At 47.2% G+C, this 13,790-nt stretch overlaps 1 protein-coding gene across 2 annotated transcripts in view; it reads right to left on the bottom strand.

Annotated features, from left to right (window-relative positions):
- Positions 1–11,789, bottom strand: part of ILK (integrin linked kinase) — an 87,909-nt gene extending 76,120 nt beyond the window's left edge. The window contains exon 1 of one of the 2 annotated variants that reach the window (XM_073559816.1): positions 11,635–11,789. The gene's annotated coding sequence lies outside the window, so the exon portion shown is untranslated. The other variant, XM_073559817.1, reaches the window with a different exon arrangement.
- Positions 11,790–13,790: the final 2,001 nt, after the last annotated feature.

Here is a 13,790-nt window from a genome sequence, read left to right on the forward strand (position 1 = left end):
TACACACACCTCCCCCTATATACAGTACACCCCCTATATACAGTACACACACCTCCCCCTATATACAGTACACACATCTCTATATACAGTACACACACCCCTATATACAGTACACACACCCCTATATACAGTACACACACCCCTATATACAGTACACAAACCTCCCCCTATATACAGTATATCCACCTTCGCGTATACACAGTACATCCCCTCCCCCTATATACAGTACATCCCCCTATATACGGTACTTTCCGGTACTTTCCTGCACGCAACCTCCGATCCTCACAAGATCTCCTTCTCTACTCCCCTCTTATCTCCTCTTCCCACAATCGCATACAAGATTTCTCTCGCGCATCCCCCCTACTCTGGAACTCTCTACCACAACATATCAGACTCTCACCTACCATCGAAACCTTCAAAAAGAGCCTGAAGACCCACCTCTTCCGACAAGCCTATAACCTGCAGTAACCACCGATCGACCAAACCGCTGCACGACCAGCTCTACCCTCGCCTACTGTATTATCACCCATCCCTTGAAGATTGTGAGCCCTCGCGGGCAGGGTCCTCTCTCCTCCTGTACCAGTTATGACTTGTATTGTTTAAGATTACTGTACTTGTTTTTATGTATACCCCTCCTCACATGTAAAGCGCCATGGAATAAATGGCGCTATAACAATAAATAATAATAATAATATACAGTACACACACCTTCCCCTATATACCGTAAACACCTCCCCTATATATACAGCACACCTCCCCCTATATACAGTACACCTCCCCCTATAGACAGTACACACACCTCCCCCTATAGACAGTACACACACCTCCCCCTATAGACAGTACACACACCTCCCCTATATACAGTACACACACCTCCCCTATATACAGTACACACACCTCCCCCATATACAGCACACACACCTCCCCCTATATACAGTACACACACCTCCCCTATATACAGTACACACACCTTCCCCTATATACAGTACACCTCCCCCTATAGACAGTACACCTCCCCCTATAGACAGTACACCTCCCCCTATAGACAGTACACCTCCCCTATAGACAGTACACCTCCCCCTATAGACAGTACACCTCCCCCTATAGACAGTACACACACCTCCCCTATATACAGTACACACACCTCCCCCTATATACAGTACACACACCTCCCCTATATACAGTACACACACCTTCCCCTATATACAGTACACCTCCCCCTATATACAGTACACACTTTCCTCTATATACAGTATACACACCTCCCCTATATACAGTACACACACCTTCCTCTATATACAGTACACAAATCTCCCTTATATACAGAACACCTCCCCTATATACAGTACACCTCCCCTATATACAGTACACACACCTTCCTCTATATACAGTACACAAATCTCCCCTATATACAGTACACCTCCCCCTATATACACTACACCTCCCCCTATATACAGTACACACACCTTCCTCTATATACAGTACACAAATCTCCCCTATATACAGTACACCTCCCCCTATATACAGTACACCTTCCTCTATATACAGTACACAAATCTCCCCTATATACAGTACAGCTCCCCCTATATACATAGTACACCTCCCCCTATAAACATAGTACACCTCCCCCTATATACATAGTACACCTCCCCCTATATACAGTACACCTCCCCCTATATACAGTACACACACCTTCCTCTATATACAGTACACAAATCTCCCCTATATACAGTACACCTCCCCCTATATACATAGTACACCTCCCCCTATATACAGTACACCTCCCCCTATATACAGTACACACACCTCCCCTATATACAGTACACCTCCCCCATATACAGTACACCTCCCCCATATACAGTACACCTTCCCCATATACAGTACCCCTCCCCCTATATACAGTACCCATCCCCCTATATACAGTACACCTTCCTCTATATACAGTACACAAATCTCCCCTACATACAGTACACCTCCCCCTATATACATAGTACACCTCCCCCTATATACAGTACACCTCACCCTATATACAGTACACCTCCCCCTATATACAGTACACCTCCCCCTATATACAGTACACCTCCCCCTATATACATAGTACACCTCCCCCTATATACAGTACACCTCCCCCTATATACAGTACACCTCCCCTATATACAGTACACACACCTCCCCTATATACAGTACACCTCCCCCATATACAGTACACCTCCCCCATATACAGTACACACCTTCCCCTATATACAGTACCCCTCCCCCTATATACAGTACACCTCCCCCTATATACAGTACACACACCTTCCTCTATATACAGTACACCTCCCCCTATATACAGTACACACACCTTCCTCTATATACAGTACACCTCCCCCTATATACAGTACACAAATCTCCCCTATATACAGTACACCTCCCCCTATATACAGTACACCTCCCCCTATATACATAGTACACCTCCCCCTATATACATAGTACACCTCCCCCTATATACAGTACACCTCCCCCTATATACAGTACACCTCCCCCTATATACAGTACACCTCCCCCTATATACAGTACACACACCTTCCTCTATATACAGTACACCTCCCCCTATATACAGTACACTCCCACTATATACAGTACACACACCTTCCTCTATATACAGTACACAAATCTCCCCTATATACAGTACACCTCCCCCTATATACAGTACACCTCCCCCTATATACAGTACACCTCCCCTATATACAGTACACACACCTTCCTCTATATACAGTACACAAATCTCCCCTATATACAGTACACCTCCCCCTATATACAGTACACATCCCCCTATATACAGTACACCTCCCCCTATATACAGTACACACACCTTCCTCTATATACAGTACACCTCCCCCTATATACAGTACACCTCCCCTATATACAGTACACACACCTCCCTCTATATACAGTACACTTCCCCCTATATACAGTACACCTCCCCCTATATACAGTACACACACCTCCCCCTATATACTGTACACCTCCCCCTATATACAGTACACCTCCCCCTATATACAGTACACCTCCCCCTATATACAGTACACCTCCCCCTATATACAGTACACCTCCCCCTATATACAGTACACACACCTTCCTCTATATACAGTACACCTCCCCCTATATACAGTACACTCCCTCTATATACAGTACACACACCTTCTTCTATATACAGTACACAAATCTCCCCTATATACAGAACACCTCCCCCTATATACAGTACACCTCCCCCTATATACAGTACACCTCCCCCTATATACAGTACACACACCTTCCTCTATATACAGTACACAAATCTCCCCTATATACAGTACACCTCCCCCTATATACAGTACACCTCCCCCTATATACAGTACACCTCCCCCTATATACAGTACACACACCTTCCTCTATATACAGTACACAAATCTCCCCTATATACAGTACACCTCCCCCTATATACAGTACACCTCCCCCTATATACAGTACACACACCTTCCTCTATATACAGTACACTTCCCTCTATATACAGTACACCTCCCCCTATATACAGTACACACACCTCCCCCTATATACAGTACACCTCCCCCTATATACAGTACACCTCCCCCTATATACATAGTACACCTCCCCCTATATACAGTACACATCCCCCTATATACAGTACACCTCCCCCTATATACAGTACACCTCCCCCTATATACAGTACACCTCCCCCTATATACAGTACACCTCCCCCTATATACATAGTACACCTCCCCCTATATACAGTACACCTCCCCCTATATACAGTACACCTCCCCCTATATACAGTACACACACCTTCCTCTATATACAGTACACACACCTTCCTCTATATACAGTACACAAATCTCCCCTATATACAGTACACCTCCCCCTATATACAGTACACCTCCCCCTATATACAGTCCACCTCCCCCTATATACAGTACACCTCCCCCTATATACAGTACACCTCCCCCTATATACAGTACACCTCCCCTATATACAGTACACCTCCCCTATATACATAGTACACCTCCCCCTATATACAGTACACCTCCCCTATATACAGTACACCTCCCCTATATACAGTACACACACCTCCCCTATATACAGTACACCTCCCCCATATACAGTACACACCTTCCCCTATATACAGTACCCCTCCCCCTATATACAGTACACCTTCCTCTATATACAGTACACAAATCTCCCCTATATACAGTACACCTCCCCCTATATACATAGTACACCTCCCCCTATATACAGTACACCTCCCCCTATATACAGTACACCTCCCCCTATATACAGTACACCTCCCCCTATATACAGTACACCTCCCCCTATATACAGTACACACCTTCCTCTATATACAGTACACCTCCCCCTATATACAGTACACACACCTTCCTCTATATACAGTACACCTTCCTCTATATACAGTACACAAATCTCCCCTATATACAGTACACCTCCCCCTATATACATAGTACACCTCCCCCTATATACATAGTACACCTCCCCCTATATACATAGTACACCTCCCCCTATATACAGTACACCTCCCCCTATATACAGTACACCTCCCCCTATATACAGTACACCTCCCCCTATATACAGTACACCTCCCCCTATATACATAGTACACCTCCCCCTATATACAGTACACCTCCCCCTATATACAGTACACCTCCCCCTATATACAGTACACACACCTTCCTCTATATACAGTACACACACCTTCCTCTATATACAGTACACACACCTTCCTCTATATACAGTACACAAATCTCCCCTATATACAGTACACCTCCCCCTATATACAGTACACCTCCCCTATATACAGTACATCTCCCCCTATATACAGTACACCTCCCCCTATATACAGTACACCTCCCCCTATATACAGTACACCTCCCCCTATATACAGTACACCTCCCCCTATATACATAGTACACCTCCCCCTATATACAGTGCACCTCCCCTATATACAGTACACCTCCCCTATATACAGTACACACACCTCCCCTATATACAGTACACCTCCCCCATATACAGTACACCTCCCCCATATACAGTACACCTCCCCTATATACAGTACACCTCCCCCTATATACATAGTACACCTCCCCCTATATACAGTACACCTCCCCTATATACAGTACACCTCCCCTATATACAGTACACACACCTCCCCTATATACAGTACACCTCCCCCATATACAGTACACCTCCCCCATATACAGTACACACCTTCCCCTATATACAGTACCCCTCCCCCTATATACAGTACCCCTCCCCCTATATACAGTACACCTTCCTCTATATACAGTACACAAATCTCCCCTATATACAGTACACCTCCCCCTATATACATAGTACACCTCCCCCTATATACAGTACACCTCCCCCTATATACAGTACACCTCCCCCTATATACAGTACACCTCCCCCTATATACAGTACACCTCCCCCTATATACAGTACACACCTTCCTCTATATACAGTACACCTCCCCCTATATACAGTACACACACCTTCCTCTATATACAGTACACCTTCCTCTATATACAGTACACAAATCTCCCCTATATACAGTACACCTCCCCCTATATACATAGTACACCTCCCCCTATATACATAGTACACCTCCCCCTATATACATAGTACACCTCCCCCTATATACAGTACACCTCCCCCTATATACAGTACACCTCCCCCTATATACAGTACACCTCCCCCTATATACAGTACACCTCCCCCTATATACATAGTACACCTCCCCCTATATACAGTACACCTCCCCCTATATACAGTACACCTCCCCCTATATACAGTACACACACCTTCCTCTATATACAGTACACACACCTTCCTCTATATACAGTACACACACCTTCCTCTATATACAGTACACAAATCTCCCCTATATACAGTACACCTCCCCCTATATACAGTACACCTCCCCTATATACAGTACACCTCCCCTATATACAGTACATCTCCCCCTATATACAGTACACCTCCCCCTATATACAGTACACCTCCCCCTATATACAGTACACCTCCCCCTATATACATAGTACACCTCCCCCTATATACAGTGCACCTCCCCTATATACAGTACACCTCCCCTATATACAGTACACACACCTCCCCTATATACAGTACACCTCCCCCATATACAGTACACCTCCCCCATATACAGTACACCTCCCCCTATATACAGTACCCCTCCCCTATATACAGTACATCTCCCCCTATATACAGTACACCTCCCCCTATATACAGTACACCTCCCCCTATATACAGTACACCTCCCCCTATATACATAGTACACCTCCCCCTATATACATAGTACACCTCCCCCTATATACAGTACACCTCCCCTATATACAGTACACCTCCCCTATATACAGTACACACACCTCCCCTATATACAGTACACCTCCCCCATATACAGTACCCCTCCTCCTATATACAGTACCCCTCCCCCTATATACAGTACACCTTCCTCTATATACAGTACACAAATCTCCCCTATATACAGTACACCTCCCCCTATATACATAGTACACCTCCCCCTATATACATAGTACACCTCCCCCTATATACAGTACACCTCCCCCTATATACAGTACACCTCCCCCTATATACAGTACACACACCTTCCTCTATATACAGTACACCTCCCCCTATATACAGTACACCTCCCCCTATATACAGTACACAAATCTCCCCTATATACAGTACACCTCCCCCTATATACAGTACACACACCTCCCCCTATATACAGTACACACCTCCCCCTATATACAGTACACACACCTTCCTCTATATACAGTACACCTCCCCCTATATACATAGTACACCTCCCCCTATATACAGTACACACACCTCCCCCTATATACAGTACACACACCTCCCCCTATATACAGTACACCTCCCCTATATACAGTACACACACCTTCCTCTATATACAGTACACCTCCCCCTATATACAGTACACCTCCCCTATATACAGTACACACACCTTCCTCTATATACAGTACACCTCCCCTATATACAGTACACCTCCCCCTATATACAGTACACCTCCCCTATATACAGTACACACACCTTCCTCTATATACAGTACACAAATCTCCCCTATATACAGTACACCTCCCCCTATATACAGTACACCTCCCCCTATATACAGTACACCTCCCCTATATACAGTACACACACCTTCCTCTATATACAGTACACCTCCCCCATATACAGTACACCTCCCCTATATACAGTACACACACCTTCCTCTATATACAGTACACCTCCCCTATATACAGTACACACACCTCCCCCTATATACAGTACACCTCCCCCTATATACATAGTACACCTCCCCCTATATACAGTACACCTCCCCTATATACAGTACACCTCCCCTATATACAGTACACACACCTCCCCCATATACAGTACCCCTCCCCCATATACAGTACCCCTCCCCCTATATACAGTACCCCTCCCCCTATATACAGTACACCTTCCTCTATATACAGTACACAAATCTCCCCTATATACAGTACACCTCCCCCTATATACATAGTACACCTCCCCCTATATACATAGTACACCTCCCCCTATATACAGTACACCTCCCCCTATATACAGTACACCTCCCCCTATATACAGTACACCTCCCCCTATATACAGTACACACACCTTCCTCTATATACAGTACACCTCCCCCTATATACAGTACACCTCCCCCTATATACAGTACACAAATCTCCCCTATATACAGTACACCTCCCCCTATATACAGTACACACACCTCCCCCTATATACAGTACACACCTCCCCCTATATACAGTACACACACCTTCCTCTATATACAGTACACCTCCCCCTATATACATAGTACACCTCCTCCTATATACAGTACACACACCTCCCCCTATATACAGTACACACACCTCCCCCTATATACAGTACACCTCCCCTATATACAGTACACACACCTTCCTCTATATACAGTACACCTCCCCCTATATACAGTACACCTCCCCTATATACAGTACACACACCTTCCTCTATATACAGTACACCTCCCCTATATACAGTACACCTCCCCCTATATACAGTACACCTCCCCTATATACAGTACACACACCTTCCTCTATATACAGTACACAAATCTCCCCTATATACAGTACACCTCCCCCTATATACAGTACACCTCCCCTATATACAGTACACCTCCCCTATATACAGTACACACACCTTCCTCTATATACAGTACACCTCCCCTATATACAGTACACCTCCCCCTATATACATAGTACACCTCCCCCTATATACAGTACACACACCTTCCTCTATATACAGTACACAAATCTCCCCTATATACAGTACACCTCCCCCTATATACAGTACACCTCCCCTATATACAGTACACCTCCCCCTATATACATAGTACACCTCTCCCTATATACATAGTACACCTCCCCCTATATACAGTACACACACCTTCCTCTATATACAGTACACCTCCCCTATATACAGTACACACACCTTCCTCTATATACAGTACACAAATCTCCCCTATATACAGTACACCTCCCCCTATATACAGTACACCTCCCCTATATACAGTACACCTCCCCTATATACAGTACACCTCCCCTATATACAGTACACCTCCCCTATATACAGTACACACACCTTCCTCTATATACAGTACACCTCCCCTATATACAGTACACACACCTTCCTCTATATACAGTACACAAATCTCCCCTATATACAGTACACCTCCCCCTATATACAGTACACCTCCCCTATATACAGTACACCTCCCCTATATACAGTACACCTCCCCTATATACAGTACACCTCCCCCATATACATAGTACACCTCCCCCTATATACAGTACACACACCTTCCTCTATATACAGTACACAAATCTCCCCTATATACAGTACACCTCCCCCTATATACAGTACACCTCCCCTATATACAGTACACCTCCCCCTATATACAGTACACCTCCCCTATATACAGTACACACACCTTCCTCTATATACAGTACACAAATCTCCCCTATATACAGTACACCTCCCCCTATATACAGTACACCTCCCCCTATATACAGTACACCTCCCCCTATATACATAGTACACCTCCCCCTATATACATAGTACACCTCCCCCTATATACATAGTACACCTCCCCCTATATACAGTACACCTCCCCTATATACAGTACACCTCCCCCTATATACAGTACACCTCCCCCTATATACAGTACACCTCCCCTATATACAGTACACCTCCCCTATATACAGTACACACACCTTCCCCTATATACAGTACACCTCCCCCTATATACAGTACACCTCCCCCTATATACAGTACACCTCCCCTATATACAGTACACCTCCCCCTATATACAGTACACCTCCCCTATATACAGTACACACACCTCCCCCTATATACAGTACACACACCTTCCCCTATATACAGTACACACACCTCCCCCTATATACAGTACACCTCCCCCTATATACAGTACACCTCCCCTATATACAGTACACACACCTCCCCCTATATACAGTACACCTCCCCTATATACAGTACACACACCTCCCCCTATATACAGTACACCTCCCCCTATATACAGTACACACACCTCCCCCTATATACAGTACACCTCCCCTATATACAGTACACACACCTTCCCCTATATACAGTACACCTCCCCTATATACAGTACACCTCCCCCTATATACAGTACACACACCTCCCCCTATATACAGTACACCTCCCCTATATACAGTACACACACCTTCCCCTATATACAGTACACACACCTCCCCCTATATACAGTACACCTCCCCCTATATACAGTACACCTCCCCCTATATACAGTACACCTCCCCTATATACAGTACACACACCTCCCCTATATACAGTACACACACCTTCCCCTATATACAGTACACCTCCCCTATATACAGTACACACACCTTCCCCTATATACAGTACACCTCCCCTATATACAGTACACCTCCCCCTATATACAGTACACCTCCCCTATATACAGTACACACACCTCCCCTATATACAGTACACACACCTTCCCCTATATACAGTACACCTCCCCTATATACAGTACACACACCTCCCCCTATATACAGTACACCTCCCCCTATATACAGTACACCTCCCCCTATATACAGTACACCTCCCCTATATACAGTACACACACCTCCCCTATATACAGTACACACACCTCCCCCTATATACAGTACACCTCCCCTATATACAGTACACACACCTTCCCCTATATACAGTACACCTCCCCTATATACAGTACACCTCCCCCTATATACAGTACACACACCTCCCCCTATATACAGTACACCTCCCCTATATACAGTACACACACCTTCCCCTATATACAGTACACACACCTCCCCCTATATACAGTACACCTCCCCCTATATACAGTACACCTTCCCCTATATACAGTACACCTCCCCCTATATACAGTACACCTCCCCCTATATACAGTACACCTCCCCTATATACAGTACACACACCTCCCCCTATATACAGTACACCTCCCCCTATATACAGTACACACACCTCCCCCTATATACAGTACACCTCCCCTATATACAGTACACACACCTTCCCCTATATACAGTACACCTCCCCTATATACAGTACACCTCCCCCTATATACAGTACACACACCTCCCCCTATATACAGTACACCTCCCCTATATACAGTACACACACCTTCCCCTATATACAGTACACACACCTCCCCCTATATACAGTACACCTCCCCCTATATACAGTACACCTCCCCCTATATACAGTACACCTCCCCTATATACAGTACACACACCTCCCCTATATACAGTACACACACCTTCCCCTATATACAGTACACCTCCCCTATATACAGTACACACACCTTCCCCTATATACAGTACACCTCCCCTATATACAGTACACCTCCCCCTATATACAGTACACCTCCCCTATATACAGTACACACACCTCCCCTATATACAGTACACACACCTTCCCCTATATACAGTACACCTCCCCTATATACAGTACACACACCTCCCCCTATATACAGTACACCTCCCCCTATATACAGTACACCTCCCCCTATATACAGTACACCTCCCCTATATACAGTACACACACCTCCCCTATATACAGTACACACACCTCCCCCTATATACAGTACACCTCCCCTATATACAGTACACACACCTTCCCCTATATACAGTACACCTCCCCTATATACAGTACACCTCCCCCTATATACAGTACACACACCTCCCCCTATATACAGTACACCTCCCCTATATACAGTACACACACCTTCCCCTATATACAGTACACACACCTCCCCCTATATACAGTACACCTCCCCCTATATACAGTACACCTTCCCCTATATACAGTACACCTCCCCCTATATACAGTACACCTCCCCCTATATACAGTACACCTCCCCTATATACAGTACACACACCTTCCCCTATATACAGTACACCTACGCCCCGGACTCATGAGCCCGCGGACCGCCCGCTGCACACACCCAGCACTCACCTCTGCGCTCGCTCCCGCCGGCCTCAATACGTGCGCGCCCGCTCAAACACGTCACATTCCGCAGCGAGGCGTCGTTTATGGGCGTGGCTTACAAAGTGTTGACCAATCGCTGTCATCCATGGGCGGAATATAAATATATCCAGCCAATAAACTACAGCCTGGAGAGGCGATGGGCGGAGCAAATATGAATGACAAGGAGTGAATCGAAGCGACATGAGCCAATAGAATTAGCGGAAACTTTATCTCCGCCCATTACTAGAGCTGAGCTCACTGACCATATATAGGGAGGTGCAGAGAGACGAGAGGTCACGTGGTACCGGGCTGCGTCCATCACATTGCTGGGAGTCAGGGAAGAGGAGGGGTGTGGGCTGTACCATGTGTGTCATCCGGGGGAGACCACAAATATATAGCTGGGAGTCAGGGGAGAGAGGAGTGTGAGGAGAGGAGGAGTGTGGGCTGTACCATGTGTGTCATCCGGGGGGAGACCACAAATATATAGCTGGGAGTCAGGGGAGAGAGGAGTGTGAGGGGAGGAGGGGTGTGGGCTGTACCATGTGTGTCATCCAGGGGGAGACCACAAATATATAGCTGGGAGTCGGGGGAGAGGAGTGTGAGGAGAGGAGGGGTGTGGGCTGTACCATGTGTGTCATCCAGGGGAGACCACAAATATATAGCTGGGAGTCAGGGGAGAGAGGAGTGTGAGGGGAGGAGGGGTGTGGGCTGTACCATGTGTGTCATCCGGGGGAGACCACAAATATATAGCTGGGAGTCAGGGGGGAGAGGGGAGGAGGGGTGTGGGCTGTACCATGTGTGTCATCCGGGGGGGAGACCACAAATATATAGCTGGGAGTCAGGGGAGAGAGGAGTGTGAGGGGAGGAGGGGTGTGGGCTGTACCATGTGTGTCACCCGGGGGGGAGACCACAAATATATAGCTGGGAGTCAGGGGGGAGAGGAGTGTGAGGGGAGGAGGGGTGTGGGCTGTACCATGTGTGTCATCCGGGGGGAGACCACAAATATATAGCTGGGAGTCAGGGGGGAGAGGGGAGGAGGGGTGTGGGCTGTACCATGTGTGTCATCCGGGGGGGAGACCACAAATATATAGCTGGGAGTCAGGGGGGAGAGGAGAGTGAGGGGAGGAGGGGTGTGGGCTGTACCATGTGTGTCATCCGGGGGGAGACCACAAATATATAGCTGGGAGTCAGGGGGGAGAGGAGTGTGAGGGGAGGAGGGGTGTGGGCTGTACCATGTGTGTCATCCGGGGGGGAGACCACAAATATATAGCTGGGAGTCAGGGGGGAGAGGAGAGTGAGGGGAGGAGGGGTGTGGGCTGTACCATGTGTGTCATCCGGGGGGGAGACCACAAATATATAGCTGGGAGTCAGGGGGGAGAGGAGTGTGAGGGGAGGAGGGGTGTGGGCTGTACCATGTGTGTCATCCGGGGGAGACCACAAATATATAGCTGGGAGTCAGGGGGGAGAGGAGTGTGAGGGGAGGAGGGGTGTGGGCTGTACCATGTGTGTCATCCGGGGGGGGAGACCACAAATATATAGCTGGGAGTCAGGGGGGAGAGGAGTGTGAGGGGAGGAGGGGTGTGGGCTGTACCATGTGTGTCATCCGGGGGGGAGACCACAAATATATAGCTGGGAGTCAGGGGGGAGAGGAGAGTGAGGGGAGGAGGGGTGTGGGCTGTACCATGTGTGTCATCCGGGGGGGAGACCACAAATATATAGCTGGGAGTCAGGGGGGAGAGGAGTGTGAGGGGAGGAGGGGTGTGGGCTGTACCATGTGTGTCATCCAGGGGAGACCACAAATATATAGCTGGGAGTCAGGGTAGAGAGGAGTGTGAGGGGAGGAGGGGTGTGGGCTGTACCATGTGTGTCATCCAGGGGGAGACCACAAATATATAGCTGGGAGTCAGGGGAGAGAGGAGAGTGAGGGGAGGAGGGGTGTGGGCTGTACCATGTGTGTCATCCAGGGGGAGACCACAAATATATAGCTGGGAGTCAGGGGAGAGAGGAGAGTGAGGGGAGGAGGGGTGTGGGCTGTACCATGTGTGTCATCCGGGGGGAGACCACAAATATATAGCTGGGAGTCAGGGGAGAGAGGAGAGTGAGGGGAGGAGGGGTGTGGGCTGTACCATGTGTGTCATCCGGAG

The sequence above is a fragment of the Dendrobates tinctorius genome, unplaced genomic scaffold, assembly GCF_039654945.1.
Source record: "Dendrobates tinctorius isolate UK_male_01 unplaced genomic scaffold, ASM3965494v1 ptg000275l, whole genome shotgun sequence".
Lineage (NCBI taxonomy): Eukaryota > Metazoa > Chordata > Amphibia > Anura > Dendrobatidae > Dendrobates > Dendrobates tinctorius.